General features: G+C 54.2%; 1 protein-coding gene across 1 annotated transcript in view; it reads right to left on the reverse strand.

Moving 5' to 3' along the window:
- ZNF469 (zinc finger protein 469) overlaps positions 1-11,422 on the reverse strand; it is a 139,774-nt gene extending 128,352 nt beyond the window's left edge. Inside the window, exon 1 of the mRNA XM_037142348.2 lies at positions 11,336-11,422. The gene's annotated coding sequence lies outside the window, so the exon portion shown is untranslated. The remainder of the gene's footprint in view (positions 1-11,335) is intronic.
- Positions 11,423-12,147: the final 725 nt, after the last annotated feature.

The raw sequence follows: 12,147 nt of genomic DNA on the forward strand, positions 1-12,147 counted from the left end.
ACTAGCCTCTATAGCCCAGAGTTGAACTGGGAAGTGGACAAGAAAACAGGGAGGGCAGAGACCTGGGGGCTTTGGAAAGTGGGCAGATGGGGAGCATAAGAAGGAGCAGCCAGGGCCTCGGAGTCCAGACAGAAGGCCCGAGCCAGGGAGAAGATGCAGGTCCACCTCCTAACACCCTCACGTCCATCTGCTCTCACCGGCAAGCAGCTCTGGGCGCCTTCTGCGAGCATAGCCTGACCCAGCGTCTCCTCCGCCAGAAGGAGGGTGAAGCGCCTCCCTAGCCATGGACCCCGGTGAGCACACACAGCTGTGAGCAGAAGGAGGTGGTGGAAATGTACTTTGCTTTTAATGGAAGGGAACTGAGAGACCAAGGGCTGGGGATCAGGCCTGGTGGGCTGCACATCCTTGGCCAAGGGAATCAAGCACTGAAATAGATTTTTAAGACGTATAAAGCACCACATTTAATATATTTGCTCTTAAAAACAAAAGAAAGGAATGAACTTTATCTTGAGAGACTGTCAGCCAGACTCAGAGATGAAATATTTTTACCATTAATATCATCTGGGCTCATATGTATTTGTTTCATAAGAGCCTGGGGCCCTGGGCCAGCAGCAAGGACGGCGGGTCAGGCAGCAGACAGCCAGACAGACAACCCCCTCTTCCTGGTGTTGGTTACGCCTTGGGTCTGCCACTAGTCAGGATATCTCGATGCCCCTCCTCCAGCTGAGACCTTGAGGGACAGAGCTCTGCATGGGGTCTGCCTGGAAAGGCCAGCGCTTGAGCAGGGGTTGGCCCTGCTGAGGCGCAGATGTGGGCTTCTCTGGGCCTCAGAGTCCTTGTCTTCAAAGTGGGCACAATGACACCCATGTCACAAGTGTTGTTTGATGATGAGTGCCTGGGAGGCGCTGGTGAACTAGGAAGCAGCAACCATGGTCAGAGACCCCCATTCTCCCCAACAGTAACTCCCACTCTCCCACCGTCTGGGGTGTTGAGCCTTAAGTGGGACCTGGAGGGGGCTCGGGAGGCATAGAGGTGACAGACGGGCAGAGACAAAGCCGGGCTCGCCCTGTGGATACCAGGAGGGGTCCCAGGCTGACTCAGCCGACACCACAGCTGGCTACTCTGGTGGCTCCTGGGAATTCACAGCTAGATTAACTGTCCACATGCCCCACACAGGCCCAGTTACAAAGGACGATCTGTGCCCCGCTGGCCTAAAGGCTCCCTGAAGGAGCTGCATGGGGCGTGTCCCCTGCGTGCAAAGGGAAGTTCTCATGGAACAGGTTATCCCTGAAACAAGTGAGGCTGCCCCCTCTCAGCCGTCGCCCAGCTTCTCGCGCAGGAGGCCTGGTCCCAAGGGCTATATTCAGAATGAGTCCTCTAAGGGGTCACAGGGGAGGCCCCATGAGCCTGGGATTTTTCCAGATGCAGACTCTTGCAAATTTACCTGTTAATTATTTCAAGAGACTTGAGTCTGCCCTGCAAGTGTTAGATCCAACTGTGGCCCCACCCAAGCTCCCTATGCATGTAGCAGTGCAGCCTGTGAGAAAACAGCACCCTACTGTTGGGTGGCAGCCCCTCTAGCCTGGGTAGAACACCCGGGGGGGTCATCTGAGAGCCAACAAGTGCTCTAAGAACTCACTGAGGGGTGCGTGCCTCAAGCTCTGTGTGGGTTCCAACTCTACAAAAGAAGATAAAGCGTCATCTCTAACGACCTCAACTGAAGATGGTAAGATGGTCAGTCAAGGTGACTGGCTCCTGGGGGTGGAGCCTGGCTCTGAACTTGGGTCTCCTGGCTATAAATCCAGTGTCCATCCATGAACACCTTCTACCACCACCAAAGCCACGTGCATTTCTGCATAGCAGTGGAAGGGCTTCCAGGACACCCATCGGCTCCTAAAGGAGAATCACCCTTATTTAAATCAAAGTGACTGTGGGCCAGTGACGGAGAGCAGAGGAATTCCAGTTTCTTTTTCCTGGGTCAGTCGACCAAGGTCAAGTTATGTAAGCCAGACCACCTGGAGCTTGGTCTTCCTTGCTGGGCTCCGAGGCATCCAGAACCCACCCGGTTCCTTCCCCCAGCAACGGCCCTGGCCCTGCCCTGCTGTCTCCACCATTGCAGCAGGCTGCACTGCGAGAATTCTGGCAAGGGACCACGTAAACCTGCCACTTAAAGATCTGATCCTGCTCCAAGAAACACGCCATGACACTGCCACCCACCCTGGGCAGTGCTGGCTCATGGCCAAGAGAGGGAAGCTCCAGGCAGGGTGCGCAGGCCCCTAGTGGAGAAGTCTACACAACCCACAGCTGGGCATCTCTCGCTGGCACAAGTGCCCCGCAGAGGGACAGACCTGGGGCCACCACCCTGTCCCTCCATCTCATCCAGTGGAAGGACCAGGAGAGCTGGCAGGGCCTTTCATGGCTTGAGCACAGCCCACCCAAAGTCCCAAAGACCACCCAGCACATCTGGAGGGATCGGTGCCCAGCTGGGTAGGGCCCTGCAATACCTAACCCACTCCCACCACCCAGAGACAGAGGGCTGTCTGCTCGGCCTCTGGGAGCCTCTACTCAGACTCCCACCATCTAAACCTCACTGCGAATTTTCACTGGGCTCTGCCAGTAGCCTCAGAAAGCTGCAGCCTCAACATGAGCCCCCACTGGACCATCAAAGACGTGATGCACCTTCACGGAATCTACGTGATTTGTCCCTGTCCTCTCGCTCCTACTTCCAGAGCAATCTCTGCTAGAGCCTGGAACCGCCCCACCCTCTACCTCTAGTGCATCTGGACCCCTCGTGCCCACCCCCTTCCTCAGAGCTCCCGTGACACCCAGCCCCTGGCTCGCAGGGCTCTTCTCATCTCCACTCGAGCACCATCCACCCGCTACCCTATAGGTCAGGGACTCTGGGAGGTTGGCCTGGCTTCTCCCCACTCAGCAGACATCTGCTGGTTGTGTGCATCCCTCAGACACACATCTAGAGAAAGTGCATGGTCAAAGGTCAACATTGCAAGGGCTGCTGTGATGCAGAAGAGGGGGCTTTGAGGGGAACTTGCAGGACCCTGCATGGATATGGGATTTGGCTTCAAAGATAGAAGGAATTTCTAGAAGATCTGTCTACTTAAAGACAGAATGTCCTCCTGCCTGCATAGTTGTGAGTTCCACCTCAGGAGGAATTCCCACAGTCGAGAAGCTCTCAGGGGGCTGGGATAGGGGAGGGTCCAAATATAGAGAGGACAGAGGAGCCCCGTGACCTCTTGGGGGCTGCCTCCCTCGGGGACGCAGAGCCAATACACAGGCATAAATACTTCCACGCCGTGTGCTTTTACATTTTCCTAACACGAGACGTTGAAAACAGCAAAAGGCATTCCCGGGTTCTGCCTTCTATGGGCTGCCTTGACCTGTGGTTGCTGCCTGTCAGCCTGTCTCCAAATACAACTTCCAGTGTGGGCGACGCCAAGAGGTTTCTCTTGGAACTCGGTGGCCGGACGCAGTGGAACCCGGCTCTGCGTGCTGGGTCCTGCCCATCTCCACAAAGGCATCTCCGTGTGGCGGCACTGAGAGGAGGGAGGAGCCCCCCAAAAGATACTCTGTCTGGGGTGCTCTGGACCATACACCTCAGAGGGCAGCTGCTGCCCACCACAAGGGACAGCCACAGGCCCTGAGGCCCCTTGTCTAAAGTCTTGATGGAAGTGGTGACAGGATTAGAGGAAAGAACTCGAGTACTTGGGACCTGGGTCCCCCTCGCCGCCACCCTGTGGGCTGCGGCACAAGTGGGGATGTTCAAGGAGATGAGAGAGTCATATTTGCAACTGTTATTTTAAAGTATTTGGGTCATTTATAAATCTGAAAAGAGGAGGATTTGATGCCCAGGGTGCAAGACCTTTGTCCTGGAGGTCCCCATCCTAACCTGCTTTCTCCCTCCTCCCCTTCCTTCCCCTCAACTCGGAGCCAGAGCTTCCTTCTCAGCCCTCGGTCCCTGTCTAATGGCGGGGGGGTCGCATCTCCACGGAGAAGTGTAAACAGGATGCCAGGCGTGGGAGGTGGCAACTCACTTCAACAATTTTTCCTGCCACCTTGCTGCTTGCTGCGTGCCACACGAGATGCAGAGGGGACCTGGGCAGGCCCGTGACCTCCAGCCGCTCGGGAGGCAGACACAGGTGCCCCACAGGTAAGTGTTCTGACAGAAGGCAAAAGAAAAAAGAGGGAAGAAGCAGGGGAAAGTTGCTGTGGGAACAGCAGGCCTGTCACACAGGTGGGACCACCCCTGTATGGCACTGAAACACGTCTCAGTGGGACCTGGAAAACACGCCTTTAGTGTGTGGGCTATTAACGTGGTCAGGGGACCTGCCTACCCGCTGCGGGCTGCCGTCTCATCTCTGTCCGGTCGCCCACCCCACCCCTGCCCCTGGCCTCCGGACCTCTGGGGAAGACTGATGCAGGTCGCAGACTTGTGCCCAGTGCAACCCCTGCACCAGGAGACGGGATGCGGGGCCACGGTCGCCGGCGGGGAGACAGAGGTCTGTTGGCTGCGCGTCCGCTCCAGCTCTCTAACAGAAAAACGGTTCCTCTGAAGTTTGGGAGACGCGCTAGTTGAACACGGCACTTGTTTCCACGGCCCTTGTTTTCACTTCTGACCCACCTGGCACCAAAGGACCCCGCTGAGGAGCCGCACCAGAGCCACCACTCTGCCCGGGGGTAGGTGGGGTCTTCCACCCTTCCCCGTCCCACCCCCACGTGGCAGGAGCCTGGGCCCTCGGAGGACAGGGACGCCCCTGTGGAGCCTGGTGGCCTGCCACCTGCGGTCTGGGACTAGTTATCGGAGGCCCCACTCTGTGACCTTGGGTCTCTTACGACACGTGGGGTCTGCGAGCGTGGCTCTGGAAGGAAAGTTGCCTGCAGGAAGGATCTGCAGAGAAGGCCAGGCGGGGCCCCTTCCCACCTTCAGAGGCAATATCCTCTGAAGAGCCCGAGGGAGGTGAGGCTTCTCACACCAGGAGCCCCACCAGGAACGGCGCCCAGCAGTCAGAGGCTTGCTGTGAGCAGAGGGGCCTGCGGGCGCTGCCTGCATCAGCTGCCTCCAGACTTCCCAGGCCGACTGAAGACAGCTGGCGGGACTCGCTCCTGCCAACTGCGCTGTGCACACCGAGGGCGCATCACGCTGGCTGCCAGGTCTCACGTGTGCAGGGAGCATGGCCATTTACACGGCGTCTTCCCTAGATCCTCCTCGAGAAATGACTCTCCTAGACCTCAGCCCTCCCACAGTCACAAAACACAGCAGTGGGCGGGACTACCCTGCCAGCAGCACCTGCCCCCGCCCCTCGCACCTGCCTGGTGTGTGCGTGTGGTCAGCTGCGGTGTCACAGATCGCTGCTTTCAGACCGCAACCCTAATCACGCAGCTTGGCTCGCTCAGCCTGGGCGTCTCTCTGAGAGAGAAACGGAGGCTCCGGCTGATGAAGCACCTGGGACCCACACGGTGGCTCAGCAAGCATGCTGTAGGCGCCTTCTCTGTGGGAAGCACGGTCATGGGAGTCAGACGGGGGCAGTCCCGTGCACAGGGGAGCCACGATTCTGCAGCCGCGCCAGGAGCAGCAGGCACAGGGTGGGGGTCCCCAGGGAAAATGTGTCCTGAAAACAGGGTTGGCCCATGTCCACCAGGTTGTTTTTGATCAGGGTCTGAGTAATCGGGCGTCGACTAGCTCCTACTTCCTTCATCCCCTCATTCATTTATTCATTGATTCACTCGGCGGGCAACACCCCAGCATGAAAACCGGGCGATGACGGCAAAGCTGAAGGAGGCCAGACGCGGGGGACTAGTTTGGAGGTGGGAGGGGGGTGGCTCGATCGGAACCAACCAACATCAACGGCGCTACTCCACGTGCAATGCTCAGAGTTAAGGTTGTTCAAATTCTTAACATTTACTAATGTAAAATTGTATACACCAGGATGGAGCCCTAGAATTCTTAGGAACCCCTTAGGAAGAAAATGACTCCGCACCTCAGATGTGATGCTGGTTGGGGCTCTTTGAACCGATTCCCGCTAGCTCGTTGTGTGAAACTGAAGGTGGCCCTGACGCGTCCCATCTCCCACTCTGCGGAGGGAGCTGCCTGTGGGGGAAGGGGCCTCACGCACCCACCGTGCTTGGAAGCGGCTGTTCAAAGAACTTTCAACATCCGCCCCTTTTGTGCAAAAAATGTATCTTTGTCTCTCCCCTTTATGGGCACAGTTCAAGAGGAAGTGAGAAGTATCCAAGAGACAACTTTGAGATCAAGGGCACAGGAAATTTGGCCTTTCATCTGGAAATCCATCAGCTGCAGAGGAAATGCGCTGCCCGGCTGGTGCCTGGGCCGGGGCTCAGAGCACATATTAGTTCCTGCTGGTGTGAATAAGCCCGCGGAGACGGCTCCCGTCTGCGGTAAGTGCCTCGTATCTCTGGGCTGGAGCCACCCCTTAGACAGCCCATCTGCAGTGTCCGTGGCTGCTGTGTGTGCTCCAAGCAGTGCCCAGACAGCGTCTGTCTCCTAGTGTTCCGACAGAGCTACAGGCTCCGGACACTTCCCAGCGTCCATCTCCCGGAGCAATGGCATGAAGTTTCTTGGCCAGAGAAAGCTATTTCCTGGTGAGGCAATGTTGCAGGGATTGCTTCCCTCCATATAAAACATGCAACAGCCACGTGTTTGGGAAGGATGCATACTTGTTCTATAAGTGCTAATAGGAAGCCTGCTGGTCTGTGCATTTCTGACGGCTGTTGTGAGGATTGTGAGGTGCACGGACCACAAGAGGGCTTGCCCCACACCTGCTGGCATGAGCCTCTCTTTGGAGTCCCACTGCCTGGAGTGAGACGCCAGTCCCGCCCCTCCCAAGCCACCGTGTTTCTGTCAGTGTCAGTTTCTTCATTTGTATACTCACCTCCACCCCCATGGACTGGGGGTGGGTTTTTTTATAGCATTTGTCACCTCTTTATATTAAGTTTTCTTTGTTCATAGTTGTTATCATAGGAAGCACAGAGTCTGGAAATCAAGAAACCTGGGTTGTGTCTTTGCTGGGCAAGGAAGTCCCATGATTCTCTGGGCCTCGGTCTCTCCAGCTACATGACAGGGGATTTCGTGGGATGTTATCGGGTGTCCCTTCTAGCTCCAATATGCTAGGATCCTTCTTGATGGCAGGGCTTGTTTTTGATCCATTGTGAAGTCCCTCCACACACACTCTAATAGGTGCTCAAGAAAAGCATGATGAATTAATGAACAACTACAATGAGTATAAATGCCAAAAGGGTATTGCAGATAAGATTAAGTATCATAAGGCTTAGAAGGAAGAAGCCAACACTCATGACTGAAGAAGTCAGGAAGGCTTCCTGAAGGAGGTAGCAGTTGAATTTAGCCTTAAAGACTGATAAAGATTTGAGTGAGTAGAAGGGGAGGAGATAATATTCAAAGCAAGAGAAATAGGATGAATAAAGGTGAATGAATCGAAATGATGAATCGAAAAAGGCACTGCCACAGAGGAGCATGAACGACAAAGTAGAATAAACACATTTGAAGACATGCAAGTTCTCAACATATGTGCCCTCCCTAGAACACTTTCTCAGAAAGCTATAGGGGATGCACTCCGGAAAAACAAGGGAGTAAATAAAGAAGGCGAAAGATACGGATCGTGGAAGCAGGGGATCCAACACAAGAGCAAGGGGAAGATATTTCGGAGGAAGATAGGGAAAGGAAATTCCCAGAACACCAGTCCAGCACCAGGCACGGAGAAATGCAGTCCAGAGTGGAGCAACAGAAGACTCCAAAAGAGCTTTCATCCTGGGTGTGAGACGCAGAGATGGTCTAATGTGTTTCAAAGTATTGGGAGAAGATTTATCCAAAGGGGAGAGAGTTTGGGATTGAACTAGTGATGAGTACACAGAAATGCAAGCCGGCCAACCGCAACCAAACAGCTGAAATCCCAAAACACTTATAACAAAACAAGCAATAAAGAAAAGGAAATTAATTACGGCATTCAAGCAAACTCAACGATGAATTGTGGCCAGGTGATTGGTACGAAGTCAACACTACTGAGCTAACGGGAGTGGGTGCAAGAGGTCTAGTGTGGAGCGCAAACACACAATGTCTAAAACAGAACATCACGAGGTGCCAACATACAAATATTCATTGTGACTAGGAGGCAAAGGCCCCAGGAAGAAGCGCTCCAGGAATCGAGCATAAACGCTCAAGGACAGGAAATAGTTCCAAAGAGATGGAGGGCCCAGGAGAGACAGTGTTTCTCATACAAGCCTTATAGAGCTGTTTGACACTCTAAAGGATGTGCATTCACAATTACGACAAAATGGTAAACAAAATAAACAGTGAGATACAATTTGCCACCACTTGATTAATGAAGAAAATAGGAAACACTGTTACAGCGGTGCCTGGAGCCAGGGCTGCCCTCTAGTGGGCGTGGACAATGGTGCAGCCCCTTTGGAAATGCCTGGCTCCACTGGTGCATCTGCACATGCCTGTCCTCCACATGCAACATCCATGTGCATGCTTGCACCTGGAGCAAGCTTTGTACCTCAGGGGGCTCAGGATGTTCACAGCCACTTCATTGGTGATGGTTAAACCCTGGAAGCTCCCTCGCGTCTATGACAGGAGAATGAGGTAAACAGTGGTGCACAAGGGAATATTATATAGCAAAGAAGACAAAAGACCTTCAGCTATGGACAGCACCCCAGATGCACCTTAGAATCAGAGTATTCAATGGAATAAAGAGAGTCATGGAATGAAATACACCCTGCATGACATCATGTTAATAAAATTCAAAAATGAGCAAGACAAATTATAGGGCTTAGGGACACTTCGCATTTGGTTAGATTGTAAAGAAAGCAAGAGAATAAAAGCATGAGGAGTGTGGCTGTCCCCGGGGGCACAGCAAGGGGGGCACCCAGGCAATTCCAAAAAGAGGTGCTATGGAGTGGACAGGCTGTGTCTCAGCTGGGGAATGGGTGCGCAGGTGGGTTTTGCTTTTGAACTCACAGCTCTCTTGTGCTTTGCATGTATTCACATGAGTGCATCAAATACCTCATTACAAGGATGGGTGAAAAGATTCCGTGGGAATCCTTTTCTTTCTTTTTCATAGGAAATCTCTTGCTTTCTTTATGATCTTACCAAATACAGAGTGTCCCTAAGCCCTGTAATTTGTCTTGCTCATTTTTGAAATTTATTAACATGGTGTCATCCAGGGTGTTTCATTCTGTGACTCACTTTATTCCATTGAATACTCTGATTCTAAGGTGCATCTGGGGTGCTGTCCATAGCCAAAGGTCTTTCACCTTCATTGCTATATAATATTCCCTTGTACAGAAGATTCCATGGGAATCTTTTTCATTTCCTTCAAGGAGCCCTACAGTGTGGGCCGCATGCCACACTGGGAGCATGGTGGCATTTTTCATTGCTTCTCAAGCTCACAGCAGTTCCCCTGTATGTCAGACACCATTTCATTTCAGCCCCAGCTGAGAGGTGGCATCTCATCGGCACCGGCATTACATTCCCTCCCACACCTGCTCAAGACAAAGCCCTGGCTGAGGTCCAGCCGGGTGAGAGCAGGAGGGCAGGCAGGAAGAGGACAGCTATCTGCAGCCCAGGCTAGTAGCCCCTGTGAGCCCCGATGTGAGCGAATGGTATGGGAGAACTGGCTTCTGCAGCTTGGTGTGAAGGGCAGGGGAGGGAGAGGAATGTGTGGAGAGACTTAGAGCAGACTGGCAGGTGTAGAAAGCCCTGACCACCACCTGGGACGGAGTCTTCTCAAAACAGCAGGCAGATGCCAGAACCAGGGCTGCTATCCTGGGCTCTAAAATGCATGTCAATCCTGCCACACAGGGAAGCAGGCTGCATCCTGAGTCTCAACCTGTAAAGCGTTCTGTGAGGAAGGACATGGGCCTCTTAGGGGAGGATGGCACGGTGGTGCTGCCCTGCCCCCATCCGTTTGTACCTGCCTATAGCACCCCTTGTCTCTCCTTAGAAGGGGCTCCCACCCTGGGACTGCTGGTGGTCAATCTCAGGCTTGTTTTTACTGAAGCCTGTTTTTAGGGTTAGTTGTGGGCTGTCTGCTCACGGAGCTACGAGACCACTGTAGCAACCTCATCAAAGTATCTAGGAAACTGGCAAAGTTGGGTGTGCCTGGGGGTCAGTTTGATTGGCGTCCACAGCTAACCTGCTGTCCCTTACAAACTCAATGTCAAGACACTTTGAATTCTCTGTGCCTGTTCACAGAGCTTAAGGGCTCCTGGGAAGGGGTGCACCCTGGGAACACCTGCTCCCTCTTGCAAATCGTATGAGAAGCAAGCCCAGAGAAAGCTACTTTCCAGAGGTGGGTTTTAAGCTGTAGTCAACAACCACATCCATCCCGTTAGGAGACAGAAGATGCGGCTAGTTCTCGTAACAGGGATTGCTGCCGTGGGCAGGACAGCCTCCCACGTTTATGGTCAGCTTCTTCCTCCCGGTGCTCTGCCACAGCCCACAGACCCACAGGTAAGGGTCATGGGTTGGCGGGTCGACATCTGGACAAGCTCTACTTGGACCTGGCCACGTTCTGCATCGCACGTGCACGCTCCCACTGCACACATAGCCTTCAGACGTTCCCCCAGCATCTTCATCAGGGTGGGCACCGGAAGATCCCTTCCTTCCCGAGCAGCATTGAAAGGTGGGGCGAGGGCCAGCTCACCACAGGCGGCATGAGCACGCTCCGTGTGAGGCGCTCCTCCCAGGGGCTTCTCTGCCAGGCCCAGAGACGGCCCGAGGTCATTTCTCAACAAAGCACCAGGTGGCTGCTACCCAGTGTCCAGGTCTGGCTTCAGATGTGAGCCCCATTTTCAGCCTGGAGCACAGGGTGAAGATGGACAGCTGGAGGCACTATTTCTGACCTTCGTCCAACCACTCGGTGCTCACCCAGGACTGCCTTCCGCCCTCGTGTGGACGCAGCCAGCACTGCCCTCTGAGCCACTTCCATCAAAGGCCGAGGACCTGGCTGAAGAAGATTTTCCTGCCCTTGGTTCATTCCAAGAAACACTCGAATGCCTAGGTCACATGTCTTGTCCATGACCAACCCAAACCGTGCACAAATATCAGCTTAATACTAACCATGTACCAATGTCAACACAAAACTAACCGCCCTGTACCAGCGTCAACTCAAAACTCGCCAGGCACTGACATCGGTGCTGTGCTAACCATGTCCCAGCTTCAGTGCCACGCTAACACAGGCATCGTCATCAGCTCAGTCCTAACCTGGGCGCAGTATAACCTGTGACAATAAGCAGGACGTGGCACCAAATCAACCTCTAAAGAGAAGGGAAAGTTGCCTCTTACCTTTGCGATACCAGGTCACAGGCCAGTATTTCCACTCCGAGGGACAGGCCAGTCTGCCTGCAGGTCTGCCATCCACACAGCTCTTCCTGCTCAGGCACTGGTGGACTCTGCAAATGATTAAGGACCACTTAGACTGAAACAGGACGAAGCATTGCCAGGGCCTCGCGCATCCCAGGAAACCGCCATAGCGCAGACCCGCAGGTGGGGAGGGTGTGGCGGGTAAGGGCGCTGCCTGAAACCTCCACGTTCACCCTTTCCACAGACCACCTTCACCGTCCCCCCCCAATTATTCCCTCCAGCCTGAGTGTCCTGCAGTGATGATCAGATGTGCATGGCCACAGTCATTGACCGCCACAGCCATCAAGGTTTCCAGGACACTGTCGCCTTGACACCTCCCTTATTTTTCTCACTCTGTGAGCCCCTTTGAGGTGGATGGGCACAAGTCTAATGTGTTCTTGTTGGTCATTGCCTGGTGTCTCTGGGAGGAGGGGTGTTACTTGAGGGAGGGGGACCTTGTTTGCCCCTCACCATGGGCATCGCTGGCTGTCCTGCGAAGGGCTAACTGAAGCACTGAGAGGGACCTGGCAGGGCAGGGTGGGGCTCTTCCACAGGCTCACAGGACCCTCATCTTGATGGGCCTTCATTGTTGCATTCTCCAGCCCCTCTGTCCTCCTCCCACTGTAGACCTTTCAGCCAGCAGTGTGTGGTCTGCTGCTTTCCTCTCTGCTCTCATGTCCCCTGACTGGCCTCTTGGCTGGTCCTCAGACTGTTAACTTGCTCATCCTCTCCTCCATCCATTGGACAGCAAAAGT

Source organism: Artibeus jamaicensis, unplaced genomic scaffold, assembly GCF_021234435.1.
Source record: "Artibeus jamaicensis isolate MK-2021 breed Jamaican fruit bat unplaced genomic scaffold, CSHL_Jam_final contig_464, whole genome shotgun sequence".
NCBI classification, from domain to species: Eukaryota; Metazoa; Chordata; class Mammalia; order Chiroptera; family Phyllostomidae; genus Artibeus; species Artibeus jamaicensis.